The sequence below is a fragment of the Coenobita brevimanus genome, chromosome 93 (assembly GCF_032717465.1).
Source record: "Coenobita brevimanus isolate Jiangsu-jjx chromosome 93, ASM3271746v2, whole genome shotgun sequence".
Lineage (NCBI taxonomy): Eukaryota > Metazoa > Arthropoda > Malacostraca > Decapoda > Coenobitidae > Coenobita > Coenobita brevimanus.
Genome location: NC_137046.1, coordinates 50,852,535 through 50,869,232, shown reverse-complemented (window position 1 = coordinate 50,869,232; position 16,698 = coordinate 50,852,535). Strand labels below are relative to the sequence as shown.

At 44.5% G+C, this 16,698-nt stretch overlaps 1 protein-coding gene across 3 annotated transcripts in view; it reads left to right on the top strand.

The window, feature by feature from the left end:
- The window catches only part of LOC145412596 (protein C-ets-1-like), a 550,754-nt gene that overhangs the window by 373,196 nt on the left and 160,860 nt on the right, over nt 1-16,698 (top strand). The window lies entirely within an intron of this gene.

The following is a 16,698-nucleotide window of genomic DNA, read 5'->3' as shown; positions in this document are numbered from 1 at the left end:
ATGAATGAGTTTTATGTGTCCGCGTGTTGTATGACCTTGTAAGTAACTACAGGGTGCTGGAATGTCCTTTTTGGAGCACGCAAGATCTGTACATTTTTTTACAATCGTCACCTTCGAACCCGGAAACCTCATCCAGACAAGGAATAACTCAGCCTCTGTAACACTGCATACCTTCCACCCTGCCGTCCCCCATGTTCTCTCTCTATTTCCTACCCACCCAACCTCCTACTTCTATACCTACCCCACCCCTTTCCCGTATCTGCGCTATTGTGGTGTCCCTGCCTCTTTGTATATCCATGTCTGGCTCCTGACTTATGTGTTTTACCTTTTCATGTTCCTAGTACCTTCCTGCTTCTGCTAATATTTCCTTGCCTATTTCTCTGTATAGCACGTCCACTACTCACGATGTAATTTCATAGTTCACCCAACCCCAGCCTCTGTACTTTCATGTTCATTGTTTGCCTCCGAATAAAGCCAATGTCAGCCTCCTTACTTCCCCTTCCTGCTCACATTCCCAGTTTGCTCCCTGCCGTTCTCCCCACAGTTCCTCTCCTTGCATCTCTATAAGACCCTGTCTGACTTCCTTGTCTGTTTTCCTTCGTATCGCCTGCCTGTGTACCTACATACTGCCTGCTTGTTTCCGTATAAACCCCCACCGGCCTCCTGCTAATTTCCTGCCTGCCCTCTTAATGGATCCACGCCTACATATACCATACAAGTATACTGTATGTCTCATTACACATCTGTCTGCTCCCCTACAAACCCCTCCGACCTTGTTACCTTCCCTGCTCGTTTTCCAGCATCTTCTCTCTCTGAGCTTTCCGCCAGCCTCAGGTGACCTGTCTATATCCCTTGTCCATGTTCCAGCATACCCCTTTCTTGGCCATCCTAATTCCTCTCCCGCGTGATTACTCTTCTGATCCTGACCCGTTTCTTACACGTACCCCATTAATCACATTAAATCCCTGTCTGACGCCCAAGCAAACTCATCCTGAACTCCCCAACCTGTCCTCCAACAAGACTCCTTTATGGCCCCCTTCCACTGCCAACACCTGCCGGCCTCACTGTATCCCTTCCTCCGTGCCTCCCTACTTGCACCTTACGGACCCGAGAGCAGGTGAGCCAGGCAGGTTGGGAGTTGCTCAATTCGTGACTCACTAGTGCAGAGGGGAGGCATTACCTGGGAATTTCCTCGTGACAATCCTAGCTTGTTGCGTCTTCTCTTGCTTCACATTTTTCTTAGAGGCATAGATGCTGTAGATTGGCCTTGAATGGGATGATGGTTCCTGTGGTTTTTGTTTCGTGTGTGTGTGTGTGTGTGTGTGTGTGTGTGTGTGTGTGTGTGTGTGTGTGTGTGTGTGTGTGTGTGTGTGTGTATTGCATCTGAATTTGTCCTGTTATTGTCCTGGTGAGCTACTGAGATTTGGTGTCGGTTTTATTCCAAGGTAATTTTATGGTACGTAATTGATAATGGACTCTCATTTTATTTGCTTCTTGTCATTTTCTTCCCCCCTGCATTTTCCTTCTTTACCTTTTTTTTTTCTTTGTGCTCCTCAGTTCCCATTATCCGTTTCCCAATCCACTTCTTTTTCTGGTAAAGCTCGATTTGCAGCGAATGAGTTTGAAGAAAAATGTGGGAGAGGGAAAGATTGAGGTGAGGATAATGAGGCAGGTGACAGACACGTTCTAGGCTGCAGGCGAAGACAATGTCAGTGTCAGGGTGGAAGAAAGGAGGGAGGGAGTGACTCGGAGTAAAGGAGAAGGGGGAAGTGATAGAGTGGAAAGAGAAGAGAGGGAGTGAGGGAATAATGGAAAAGGTTTGGAAATAATGCAGTAAAAGCAGAAAGGAGGAAATGACGAAGTAGAAGGAAAGGGAGGGAGTGATTTAGAGGAAGAATGAACAGATTAACAGAGGGAGAAGGGAGGGTGGTTCGGAAAGAAAAGTAAGGAAGAGCATCTTGAAAGCGAAAGGGAAAGGAAGGTGGTTTGGAGTGAGGGGGAGAGCGGCGGGGAGTGAACGAAAAGGGAGAGTTTCTTGGAAGTAAGAGGAAAGAAGGTGGGGTTTGGAGTGAAGGGGAAAGGACTGGCTTGGTGTGAGAGGGGGGGGAAGGAGTGGTGGCTTGGAATGAAGGGGAAGGGAGAGTTGGCTTGGAATGAAGAGGACAGGAAGGGTGGCTTGGAAAGGGAGAAAGGAAGGGTGGCTTGGAGTGAAGGGGATGGGAAGGTGGCTTTGAGTGGAAGGAAAGGGAGGAGTGACTTGCAGTGAATGGGAAGGGAGATGGAGAGTGACTTGGAATGAAAGGGAAGGAAGGGTGGCTTGGAGTGAAAGAGAAGGGAGGATGGCTAGGAGTGAATGGAATAGGAGAGTGGAGTGAAAGGGACATGGGGGGATGACTTGGAGTGAATGGAAAGGGAGTGTGGCTTGAAATACAGGTAGAGATGTCGGAGTGACTGAGGAAATTGGTGAGGGTAAGAAGTAAAAGAATGGGAAATGTGGTAACAGATAGAAATGGATAAGAAGGAGTAAAGAGCAACCTGGAGTAAAAGGGAGGTGTTGAAAAGACCTGGAGTTAATAGGTTTAGATGGGAATGATTTGGCATAGATGAGGAGGGGCAGCAGTTAATTATTAGAAGAGCTAACTGAGTCTGGATGTGCCTGAAAATTAAAGGGATAAGTAGGAGGGATTTAAGTTAACAATATGGGAGTAACATATAGTAATGCAGTAGGGGAAGAATGGATTGGTGTAATGGGAAGGAGATGAGAGTTAATATGGCAACAGAAAAAGGAGATGTGGAGATGGATTAAAAAAGAAGAGTTGATAGAATCTTTCGAGTAATAGATTGGAGGTTAAAGCACCTAAAAAGAATTAAGATGGAAAGAGATTTCCCTAGGAGCAACAATAGAGAAATAAAGTGTGGGGCAGAGTTTAAAACATATAATGGGAGTGGGAAATAACTTAGAACAAAAGTGGAGAGATGGGACATGCCTGGGACGGTATTGGGAAATACTGCAAGAAGTCAAGGGTAAGATAATGCCTGAGAAGTTGAAAGAAGTGTTGTAGAATTAAGATATGCCAGGTTGTAATGAGACAGATAATTCAGGACGTGCTCAGAACCCACTGCAGCTCCTGAGTGAGGAAGTGTCTGTAAGAGAAAGGGAATATATTGAAGTTGGGAAGAGGGAAAGTCCTATTTGAGAAATGGGGAAAAGGGCTGAATATATTTAAAGTGTCGAATAATGAAAGAAGGAAATGATAGCTTATAGACTTAAAGTCCTATTTTCGTGGCCTTTTGAGGCTTTCTAGCACCTCTTCTTTGGCGATTTCTTTTGCACATTTCACTTTCATGTACGCTTATATAAATATGTATGGTTCTTACATAGATTGCGTAAATAACACTGAAGAAAGTACGATCGTGGTATGCAGAAATAAATCGGTAAGGAAAGGGTGCTAAAGAACATCCAAAGCTTACGAGACTTCGGCCATTGGAGGAGGTAAATGCAGGTGCAAAGAAGAAAGCAGATGTGACAGGCGGTGGACTGGGTGAACATTGTCAACCCCTTCACAAGTTTAAGCTCCATAAAATCGCCTGATAATACCAAAAATAGACCGCAGGGGTTACTAAAGGTTGATTATAACTCTTTCATTACGCAAAGTCTAACCTGAATAAAAATGTCCGATAGTAACGATAATGTATTAAGAAAAAAAAGTGAAATTATCTGAAAGCCTGAGGAAGAGGGGGGAAGCAAAACCGGATTATCTGAACAGAAGGAAAAGTAAAAACGACCAAAAAATGAGAGAGGGATGCGGTGAAAGAGACGAGGGATAATCTACTCGAAAGTGATAATGTTGGGTAAAGAGAAATAAAAACAGGGATTTGTGAGAAACTCAAACTTGGAGAGAGAGAGAGAGAGAGAGAGAGAGAGTGTGTGTGTGTGTGTGTGTGTGTGTGTGTGTGTGTGTGTGTGTGTGTGTGTGTGTGTGTGTGTGCGCGTATAAGTCGTCTTTCATGGTTTAATCACACTCTCTTCTCCCGTTATTTGAACTTACGGGCAAGTGGTGGAATGAAAAAAAAAATTACACACTGAGGCGACAATATGGAATGCAAGGCGAGAAACACCGTGGAGGATGACAATGTAGGGGTAAATCTGAGGCGTGGGACGATGGTGTGTGTGTGTGTGTGTGTGTGTGTGTGTGTGTGTGTGTGTGTGTGTGTGTGTGTGTGTGTGTGTGTGTGTGTGTGTGTGTGTGTGTGCGTGCGTGCGTGCGTGCGTGCGTGCGTGAGTGAGTGAGTGAGTGAGTGAGTGAGTGAGAGTAGAGGACGAGGAGGCATGGAGGCAGTTAACACCTCAGTCCTGTGACGGAGGGACGCCATTGTTTCCCAGGGGTACAGTTAGGAAGGGAGGCTACAAAACACCTGTCGATACGAGGCACAAAAAGCAACAACAATTAGCTGAGCGTTATTAATTATTTTCAAGAGAAGGAGAGGACGGCAAGAAAGTGGCGTGTGAGATGGATGGGGTTGGTATACACACACACACACACACACACACACACACACAGTATAGATAGATAGATAGATAGATAGATAGATAGATATATATATATAGAATTTCCGTTTGAGAAGTAACGATGAGGAACAGGAAAAGGAAAAGCAAATATGAAACTGACTGAAGAAACAGGTTTCATTTTTTCTAGCCAGGCCACACAAAATGCACATACTTGCTCCACAATCCATCTGCCATTACATGATGTATATATTTGTAATGTAGTTATGGTTAGTAATATGCTGTATATCGTAAAGACTGCGCAGTGCACAGTTTCACGTTTCGTACGTTCATCTGGTCAGTTGAAATGTCTCGGTAATTGGGAAGGGGTGAGGGGATGTTTGAATCTTTCTCACTCACCTTTTTGCGCCTTCTTTTGTGGGTCGTTGACTTGGTAGCTTAGCCAGCAGAGCGCCTGCCACGTATTCAGGAAATATGGGTGTGTGTTTCTGGCGATGTAATGAGGTTGTAGACTTCCAAGCCTCTCTTTAGATGTCGGCTTCTTACCGATTCGTTCTGATCAAGCGTGATGAGATACAGATTACACCATCCTGATGATGAAGCTGTGTTGCAATAAACCATGGACTGACACATAAATGTGAAAAGAGTTTTTGACTAAAAATTTTATACATAAAAATACAATACAGAATAAATTGGGTTTGTATGGCATAAGAAAACAGCAACAGCAAATTCTGAATGTGCATTTATACACATGAAGAGTACGTTATGATTCATGCTTTTTTTTTTTTTTAATGTGTCCGACACTGGGCATAGGCTTCACAGCCTGCTCTCAAGGCCCAGTAGTCCTCCTACATACCATACACCTCTCTACATGTCACAGCTTCTACACTTAGTATTTTGAAAAATTATTTCTGCTGTCGAGGTTTGCTTGTGATTGCAATTCACACTTCATGAAAGAGTTATATGGTATGGAGGACGCTGTTAAAATTTCGTGAAGCATGGTGACATGTTCGTAGCATAGCTGTGAGTTCCATTACTGATGAATGACACTCACGAGGCAATGGCGGACAAAAAAAAAAAAAAAAAAAAAAAGGCAGCGTGACCCTGGGCGTAGTATAGAAGGTGGCGGTGTGTGTCTTGGGAGGCGGCCCACCAGGAGCGGGTAGGGCAGGTGTGAGGGGCCATCTGCCGCCTGGTTACCTACGGGGAAGGAGTTGCAGCTCCGTGATAAGAGAAAAGGTAAATGTATATGTGGGTTATGTAAGTGACTACTGATTTTTCTTCCAGTGCTGAGGATTGGTTTCAGTACATGACTTAACCCGCTCAGTATGATGAAGTCTTGTTTGGGGTGTTCTTACTGCCTCCAGACAATTGCTTGGTTGACAAGAAACCTGTTCTGCTGAAGAGTTTAATGAAGGTTGTATTGATCTTCTCCATTTCAAATAGCCCTTGCAAAACAAAATAAAATCGTCTGGTGGGAGCAAAAATAAATTGCAAAAGACTCCAACAGGACAAAAGAGTTAATATTTGTTTGTGAAAAAGTGAGGAAGGGAAATATGTTAGTATGATCTCGATCTGGTATTAAACAGAGAACGTTATCTTAAGACTAATATATCTCACCCCACCCCACCCTGCAAGACGGGTCCTATCAAGGCGTCCCTCCACCCCTCTCCCTCACTCCTCTCCTCCATCTCTCCCCCATCCCTCATCCCCTACCCATTTCCCTCACTCCTGTCCTCCATCTCTCCATCCTCCCCTATCTCATCTCCCCCACCTCATCTCTACCACCTCTCCCCCACCTTTCCTTCCCCCCATCAGGTGTTAGGAAGGTCTCCCATCACCTGTTTGTCAGCTGTTGGTCCTGCCTCGCCCCACCTGTCCTGTCCTGCTCCACCGTCGCCACACTGACTCCTGCTCCGCGTGGTAGTTTGGAGGAATTGATGATGATGGTGGTGATGATGATGATGATGAGAGAGAGAGAGGGAGAGAGAGAGAGAGAGAGAGAGAGAGAGAGAGAGAGAGCGTAATGATGGAGGAAGAGTAACAGATGATGATGATGGCAGTGGAAGAGATGTGTGGCGAAGAGAAGGAGCATATGCAACTGAGATAAGCGATAAGACAGTAGCGAAGTTATAAATGAGCATGTATAGAGGTGGGAAGGAGTCTAAGGAACAGGGAGATAGGATGATGAAAATGGAATAATACTGTGTGTAGTGGAGTAAAGGATTATACAGGATAGTGAGAGAGGATGATGGAAGTGGAACGGTTATCAGGTGTAGTGAAGGGGGGATAAGGAATAAGGATAGACGAAAATTATGATGAAAACAGCAAGAGGGAGTATGTACAGAGGAGAGGAGCTTGAGGAAATGATGATGATGATGATGATGATGATGGTGATGATAAGGAGGAGGAGGAGAATGAGGAGGAGGAGGAAGAGGAGGAAGGAGGAGAGAAACTATGATAATATTGGAAGATACAGAAGTCAGTACGGTAGAAGAAAAAACAGTAGAACAAAGGAATAAAAAATGATTTTGTTGGAGAGAAACATAGGAAGTTGGTGATGATATAGGAAGGGAGACGAATACTGTGGAAATACTATATGTGAGTGTTGTGTAGTGATGCAGAAAAAAAATGGCAGTATACATGAGGTCTGAAAAGTGTTAATGAAACCCGAGGGAAAGGATGAGTGATGTGTTATCCTATCAGTACAATGACATCTCTCTCGTTTTAATCAGACTACCATCAGACAGCGGTTAATTCAACCTAGGAAGGGTGTATAGTAGCGAAGGGATTGATAGAGGCGATTCCTAACCCCTCATTTCGAAAATTTCTCCTTTAGCTGGATAAATTCGTGTAGAGGTACTGCGCATATAATTAAGAAGAAAATTAAAGACACTCTTGTATTGAATGTTTTAAAGAGAGAGAACATTTTCTTTTTTAGGATTTTAGAGACGAAATGAGATGATGTTCAGGGAAAAGTTAGAAAATCTTAGAGAAAACTTGAAAGGGTTGGGAAAACGGAAGAGATATTGTCAAGGAAGTAGTGAATGCTGAAGGCTAACCCTAGACGATGTGTGGAGATGGAGGAACAGTATCATAAATGTGGGGAAAATTCCTAGTTACAGAAGAATCATTGTGAAGGACATGATGAGGATACGCGAGAAAAATAATGGAACCAGACGATAAAATGTTACGCAGCGAAATATAAAACCACCATATAAAACAGTGAATGGTGGTGCTTCAGTCAAGGCAGAATAAATTGATCTTTTAACCCCATCAGCCCAAGGACTTTTCTTTTTTATTTGTTCTTGTTACTGTCAGGCGAGTTTTATGCATCTTAATGCTCTCCCCCCTCTCGTTGTCAAGGGATTAACGGAACTATATCTAACCTATCAAGTTTTGAAAATCTCTCAAAGGTAAATAAAACTGCCATGTGTTACCAAGAATAAATATAAAAGATATCCATGTGTCTTGTAGTGAAAAAGTGTTCGGTACGCGTGCAACATACAACGTGCCTACCATAAATATCGACACTGGAACGAAAAATGGGGTGAAAAAAGTGAATCATCATGTTATTGTTTCCTTCCACCATTTTTCCCTCCCATTTTTACGTTCGGCGAGAAAATGTGATTCAGTTTTCAATTTTCCCAATGTTGGTCGTGCTGGAAGTTTGGCGTTAGATGGGAAGTCCTTGTTTCTCGAGTTCTCTGAGGTGAGGCGACGCTGTGATGGTGATGGAATGGTGAATGTGGTGATGTGTGGTGGCATGTGCGGTGGAGGATGTGGTGGTGTATGTGGTGACGATGGAGTAGTGAGTGTCGTTTTGTGTGTGTGCGGTGGGGTGTGTGGTGGTGAGTGATGGTGTTAATGATGGTGAGCGGGGGTGGTGAAGGCTGCAAAAACTGTTTCATGATGGTGACTGAGTGGTGTTGAGTTTGGATGTTCAGTAACGGAGTGAAAGTGATGTTGAGTAAAAGTGATGATAGTGTGGTGAGTGTGGCTGTGAAGCTTTCAGAAATTTAACTTTGGTGATGATGGATTGGTGTCGAGTTTAGAAATAATGGAGTGGTAATGATGGTGGGGAGTGACAGAGGTGAGGATGAACACTGTAAAATGCCTGTGGTAATGACAAGGGATTGGTGAATTTGATTGTGATTGCTGCGATGGTCTTTTCGGTGGTCAGTGAGAAGTAAGAGGATGATAGTGCTGAGTTGGGTGATGACTGATAGACTCACAGTGACAGTGGTGATTGTGATAGTAGAGCTGATGGTGGTGACTTTGGTAGTGACTTAGTGGTGGTAACAGGGGTAAATGAAGGTGGTGGAGATTGTGTTGTGTGGTGGTGGTGAAATGGTGAAAAGTAGTGAGTGCGATGGTGACAAACTGTGGCTCTTGTGGTACGTGTGATGGCGACGGAGTGGTGTCTGAATAGTAATGATGTGGTAAGTAGTGGTGATTGCAAAATAGCCATGGCGGTGGTGATGATGATGAGAAGATAAATGATGAGAAGTGATAAATATAGTGGTGAGTGACGAGAGCCAATGATGAATGGTGAGGGCCGTGAAGTGAGTGTGATGGTGTTGCGAGTTGGTGGTGGTGATGATATGATGGCTCTAAGATGAGAGAATATCGAGTGGTGACGAAGCAGAATTGATAATAAAGATGAGTGTGGTGGAAATGAGGACGATAAAACTATTTTGCGTATGAGGGTAAGCGCAGCATAGAGGTGGTATACAGTATATAGGCTGATATGTGAAAAATGACAGTGGCTGATAACGTATACCTAAAACAGCACAGGGCTACACTGAAAAGAATGAGCGTTGTCACCGATATTGTCTGGATTTCTTTCCTTTAATCCCTCACTCTCATCTTAAATGTCGGTACCAACTGCATAGCCCTGGGCTCCTACACTCCTCATGGGGACAATGTAGGATTGGATGATGGATGGATGGATGGATAATCTCCCTTTTTTTTTTTTCTTACCTCATAGTGTTTTACTCAAGTGTTGTCTGTTTTATGCACATGTGTAGCCTACCATCACGTGCCCCTTATGCACAGAGGACTCTATTCTTTATGGGAGAATTCTGAGGAACACACGGGGATCAAGAGAGGGGTTTTGTGCTGTGTCCTGATGTAGTGCATTAGCCCCATTGCCCACGTACAATTTTTAACTTAGTGATCTAGTGAGTTAAAGCGCTCCAGCCGGATGTGGACTATGAGGGGCAGTTGGTGGTTGGGGTTTATTGCTCACGTAATGCCGTTAAGGGATGAACAACTGGTCACTTTCGCATGCAGTGTTTGGACTGAGTAACATAGTCCTGGCCCCTTTGCTCCTAGTGGGGCAGTACTAGACTGAATGATGGATGAATGAAAAGTATTATCACGTAATTATGATTGTTGCATCTACATTAATTGATAATGAATATAGACTATGTAGCTAAGGCGGCGGCTTGGGTTTATACCTTTCAACTACACGAGGGTTAATAAGGCGGACAGTGTTTGCTGTTCCAATCTTCTCGTAGTATGCGACATGCAGCAGTCGATGTTACATCCAGATCCTCAGTTGTACTTCTAGGCGAAAAATGATAAGGGAAATACAAATTTCGTCCAAGAGTCTGACCGGCCCGGCAGTAGAACTCTAGCCCTAACGGTTGTAAAAATACCCTAGCCTGACTGAAAGACTGACATTGAGATTGGTAGGCTATAGTGTAAGATAATAATTTATATGGTCATGATTTATGACTTGTAGGGGTTGTTTATGGCAGTTTGAGTCAACTGATTATTGATGAAATGAGGGGTTGTGGTGCGTGATGGTGTTGAGGTGAAAGTGACACTTTTTGGTATGGACAGTACAATCAGCAGATCAGGTAACCTTACATTTGCCGTGTTTTATATTTTGAAATATTTTATCAAAGAATTTCGAAACACGGTTCTGTATATTCTCTTCTGTAAGCTGTTGTTGACAGTATAGTACCTTGTCGTATTGTTGACTTTATTCTGTTGTGCTGCTGCGGCAACAATTACAGCGGTTATAGCTGTGGCATAATTGATAATTGGCATTGATATGAAACGAGAGTGAGATGAAGTGTTATCAGCTTATACTGCTTTGATTTGTAAGTTTCACTGCGAGATGTCCTTCCTAAACTGTCAAAAGTCTGTAGGGAACAAGGAAGAAGGAAAAATATTGTCATCGTCCTGAAGGAATTGTTGGATACTGTTCTCAATCCTTTCATTACGATAAGCCCTTTTTAAGCTAAAATAAAATCGTTTGGTTGTAGTATGTATATATATATATATATATATATATATATATATATATATATATATATATATATATATATATATATATATATATATATATATAATATATATATATATATATATATATATATATATATATATATATATATATATATATATATATATAATCATCTCGTCTCATCAGCCGTTTGTGTGTCCACTGCAGGACCGGCCTATCCCGACCGAAGTGGGGACTATACAGCCAATGTATCTCTACCAAGTGGCTTAGGCTGTCTAGCAGAGATTGTATGTAGGGTGAGAAGTGCTTGTAAGTGTAACTGTAGTGTTGGAGTGGCTTCGGATGTGTGTGTAGTCTGTGAACCAAGTGTAATCGGCCCACGCAAGCCGTCAGGGTGCAAGCATACATTATAGTATGCGACACTGGTTCAACCACAGCACCCCTTGTGTCCGCCAATGCAGTACGTGGCCTGAAGAACGCTCCCAAAGTTTATTACCCTGGCGGGGCGCGAACCCTCGTTCTTCAGTGTACGAAAACGCACACTTTACCACTGTACCATAGAGGCTCCCGCACACTTTACCACTGTACCACAGAGGCTCCACACACACACACACACACACACACACACACACACACACACACACACACATATATATATACTACAACCAAATGATTATATGAGAGAGAGAGAGAGAGAGAGAGAGAGAGAGAGAGAGAGAGATTGTAAGTTACTGTATTGATGAAGTTAGGGCGACCTGTGGTGGTTTTTTATTTATTAACTGTAATGATGAAAACTAATGTTTCCTATTGATATAAAAAAAGAACTTGATGACGGTAGTACTTGTTACATAAATGAAAATAATATCGGTCAGTGGTAAGAGCTCTGGCAGTATCCGTTGAATTTGTTGGGTGGAAGAAGTGTGGTTGTGGCAAAAGTGGTGTTGGTTGGTGACGAGATTGTGGTTAGGATGGTTGTAGCCGGTAATAATGTTGGTGGCAGTGTTTGTTGTCCTGGAAGTAATGTTGGTGGTTGGCAAGGAGGGGTAGAGGGGAAGGGGTTGGTGGAAGGGACGTTACAGTGGAATTTGTCAGAGTGGCCGGGTGGACGACCCTGCAAGGACACTCCACCACAGCCACCCCCTCTGTTACCACCACTGACCCTACCTCTACCCCACCCTCTGCCCCTCCACCTCAATCACCACCACTACCCCAACCGATACCTCTCCAACCCCACCACCATCGCTGCTTCAGTCCTTGACCCTGCAACCCCACCATTGTCACTATCATTATTCCAACCCCTGCCTCGCCAACCCCACCACTGCTACTGTCATTACCCCATACCCCTGCCACTCCAGCCCCACCACCATGCCCACCCTAAACCTTAAACTCTACCTCTCCAACCCCACCACCACGCCTACCCTAAACCCCAAACTCTGCCTCTCCAACCCCACCACCACCGCTAGCCTAACCTCTACCCCTTCAGCCCAACGACTACCCTTGCCCCTGATCCAGCCAATGCCCCTCCAGTATTCCGCAGGTACCAGACTAATTGCTTCAGTCTCTTTGGCTTCTTACTCCCACATTTCTTTACGTTGCCAGTATACCATTATTTTGTTCCTGCAAGTCCCGTATGTCTAACCTCGTTCAGTACGACCGGAGCTCTCATGATTAATGTGTACTTTATCAGTGCAACGAACAGCTAAAGCATCCCTTGCTCATACACACAACATATTATATCAGATTGCTCTCATTGCGTAATATCCTCGTGTAAGTTGTGTCCAAGCGTCATACTGTAAGTGCAGCTAAAATATCCTGCGAAACATCACGATAAGTGTAGCATTTCAAGTTAACAAAATACTGAGAAGCAGTATATGTTCAAATATTTCTTTTAGTTTAAGGAGATAATGAAGTCAGTACTGCTCCAGATATCACTTGATTGATATTAGACCAAACCATCAACCACAAATATCTACTCCAACTCGTTTCTTTGGATCCGCTGGTGCAGACTCCGTGCCGGAATAGGGGCGACAAGTGGGTATAGGAGGTGGGACGTGATGGATTCGTGAAGAGGGACTACCTGTAGATGTGTTTTTGAGGAGGGCCGCGTGTGGCAGTACCTCTTCAAATCCGATGGCATTTGTTCTGTGTCATTCTTACTGTCTCCACATTATTTTATTCACATTAGGATACACTGTTCCAACTGTAGGGGTTTGATGTAGCCTTCACTGAACCCTTCAGTACTCTTTTTCCCCAAAAACTAGGTAATATTATCCGCAGATAGCAAGAAAAAACTGTAAAAAGACGTCAGCTACAACCTCTAATGGTAGCCTAACCAAATTTAAGAGTTAAAATAGGAGAATGTTAATCATTTTCTGAGGCAGGGTAAAGATGAGAACATAGGGAGACTGAGTTCATGAAATGGAAGCGAGGGTTGTGTGGTAAGGTGAGTGAATTCCTAAGGTGGAGTGGATGGCTGGACTTGTGAAGTAGAGTAGGTAGAGCTTGTGAACTCCATCTATCCCTTGGCTGGGCTTGTGTGGTAGAGAGGTGGAGCAAGTAAGTATATGGGGTGGGTGTAAGGATGAGTTCAAGAGGTGGACTGGGTGAATTTAAGGATGAGTTCAAGTGGTGGAGTGAATGGATATAATAATGAGTTCAAGAGGTGGAATGGGTAGATATAAGGATGGGTTCAAGAGGTGGAGAGGATGGATATAAAGATGAGTTCAAGAGGTGGAGAGGGTGGATATAAGGACGAGTTCAAGAGGTGGAAATGGTGGATATAAGGATGAGTTCAAGAGGTGGAGAAGATGGATATAATGATGAGTTCAAGAGGTGGAGAGGGTGGATATAAGGATGAGTTCAAGAGATGGAGTGTGCGAGTACATGGATAATTTCAAGAGGTGAAACGGTTGGATTACAGGAGGAGTTTAAGAAGGTTAGAGAATGTATTTATGAAGTTGGATGAGTGATTCAGTACCCTGTGTGGAGTGGGTGGGCTCATGATGTAGGACGGATGGGTTCAGTAGGTGGGATGGCTAGGTTCATACGGTAGGGTGGGTGCGTTCATGAGGTGGGGTGGGTGGGTTCATGAGGTGGGACTGTGAGTTCATGAGGTAAAGTGGGTGGATTAGAAGTGGGATGAGTTGGTTCGTGAGGTGAGGTGGGTGGGCTCAGCAGGTGGGTTGGAGGTTCATTAACTGGGAATGGAGGATTCGTTAGGTTGCGTAGTGTAGTATTGGGGGTGGGTGGTTCAGGGGTGAGGTAAGTGGATGTATTCATGAAGTGGGATGAGCTGGTGGGTTCATGAAGTGAGGTGGACAGATCAAAGAAGTGGGATGGGTTGGTTCATGAGGTGAGATGGATGGGCCAAAGATGTAGGGTGGACTGGCACATGAGGTGAGTGGGTGGATGCATAGGTGGGCTGGGAAGTTCATGAGGTGGGCTGGTGAAGTGTAGGGGTGGGTGGCCTTATGAGGTGGGATAAGTGGGTGGATTCATGAGGTGGAATTATCGGTTGGGATAATGAGATGGAGTGGCTGGGGTGTGGGGGTGGGTACAAGTGGAGGGACAGGCACCAGCTGGCGGACGGGGAGAATTTCCGCCTGGATCCCTGGGTTCGCGGAAGGAGTGACTCTTGGCCTGACGTGAGCCGGAGGTGAGGGGGTGGGGAGGGGCATTGCAAGCATGAATGCAATGAATACATCAAATACTGCTTCTAGCAAGGCTACCACTGACTGAAGCAAGTATAAGAAGACTAACGTATAAACAGTATTGTGATGTAAATACTGTTAATATTTTTTCTTTATTTTAATGATAAGACTGTTATCAATATAAAACATAAAACCGATGAAAAGCCTGTGAAAACATTAATTTAATTACATGTTTAATCAATTGCTCAAAAATAAAATCGAATCCATTTACCTACTCTATGCGTTATACACCAATCAAGCCATCAAAATATTCCTAAATAATTTCAAAGTCAGTCCAATAAAACCATGGTCCTGGCGTCAACGGGTATCGAACTCTGGCTTGCTTGTCTCGGTGCCTGACTGCCGGCATTCCACAGGCTCTGCTCAACCTCGCGCCGGCAAGCACTAGAGGGGAAAAAATCTTGGTAATGTGTGGTGGCTGTTGTAGTAATGGTGGGGGTTGTGGTTGATGTGAAGGTGACTGTAGTAGTGGTGGTGGTGGTGGTGATAAAAGTGGTGGTGGTTGTGCTTGTGGTGATGGTTGTTGTGGCTTTAGTTGTGATGGCGGTAGTTGTTGTGATGATGATGGTGAAAGTTGTAGTGGTAGTGAATGTTGTGACGACAGGGGTAGTGGTGGGGGTCTTGCTTATTGTGGCGGTTCTTGCTGTTGTTCCGGTGATGGTCGTCTTTGTTGTCGCAGATGAGGCATACTGAAGGGTTTAATGTACACAGTGATGATGTCTGTTTTGATGATGTTCTATTTCCCAACACCGATTTTAGTGGTGATAGTGATGCTGATGGATGTAGTAGTGGTGGTGGTGGTGGTGGTGATGAGTTATAGTGACGGTTGCGGTAGTTTTGTTGGAGATGGCGTCTGTCGTAGTGATTGGTGATGATGGTGACTGTGGTGGTGATAGTGATAATGGTGGCGAATGTGGCGGGGGACTGTGGCAGTGATCGTAGTGGTGATGGCGACTAAAGTGGTAATGATGGCGACTGTGATGGAGGTGGTGGTGGTGGCGGTAACAACAGCTGTGTTGGTGATGGTAATAGTGATGACTGTGGTGATGATCGTGGTGGACACTTGTGGTAATGGTGGTGGCGATGATGATGATTGGTGAAGAGATTGTTGGTGGACGTGACTGGTGGTGATGGTAGTAGTAGTGGTGGCGATTGTGGTTGTAGTGACTGTAGTGGTGGTGGCAGTGTTGGAGACTGTGGTGGTGATGGCGACAGCAGGAGTGCGGGTACAGGGCGTGGCGCCACAGCAGCCACCAGTCCGTGACGCCCTCAAGGCCAGCCTCCAGGCCCGGCGCCACCACACTCCTCCACCACCATCACTAGCACCACACTCCTTCCCTAAGCCCCCTAATATCACCATTCTTTGCCATCCACAAACTACTACCATCACACTCCATCGCTGCTCTCACCACTATCATCACACCCTACCATTATCATCACATTCTTCGTCAATGCCACCATCATGCTTCACCATCAGTTGCAACCACAGCATATCCTACACCAGTTCCTCCAACACAGTGCAGTACCACCACCGTACTTCGTCATCATCACTACCACCACCGCACATCAGAACCAGTCATTGCTACCACCACACATGTGACCACACTTCTGTCACCACTCTCCTCACCTGTCATTCTCATACCTGCCTACCATCTCTACCACTACACGCACTCTTACCACCAGTGTCACCTTTACCTCAGCGGTTTCCATCACCACCACCATATCTGCCATTACTAGGATCCATTGTAACTTCACTTGTAGTTTAACCGCCATCCCAGTTGCAACTCCCGGCATCTCACTATCAGTATGAGTTATTGTTTTCATCGGTTTTACATCATCATCGTATCCCAACACTAAGGTCTCCAAACAATTAAAGATAAATCACAAATATAGGGGAATCATCAAGCAGCATGTCCAGTGAGACGAGCCACACATAATCCATGCCGTCGAAATCCTGGCTTCACCTCACAACCAAAACTGTACTTCCTTTTTTTTTTAGTATAATCATTCCCAGTCATTCCCTTGTGTGTGTCTAGAGGTAGTATTTTGGTGGTCATGGTGGGCTTTCTAGCATCTCTTCCTTAACTGTTTGTTTTTGTGTATTTCACCTTGATATTCTTTTTTAATATCGACATAGTTCGGATAGATATCATGGGCGGGAATATTAAAGCACCCTGCAAAGAAAATAATAAACTGTCTAAGGAGGAGACGCCAGGGAGCCT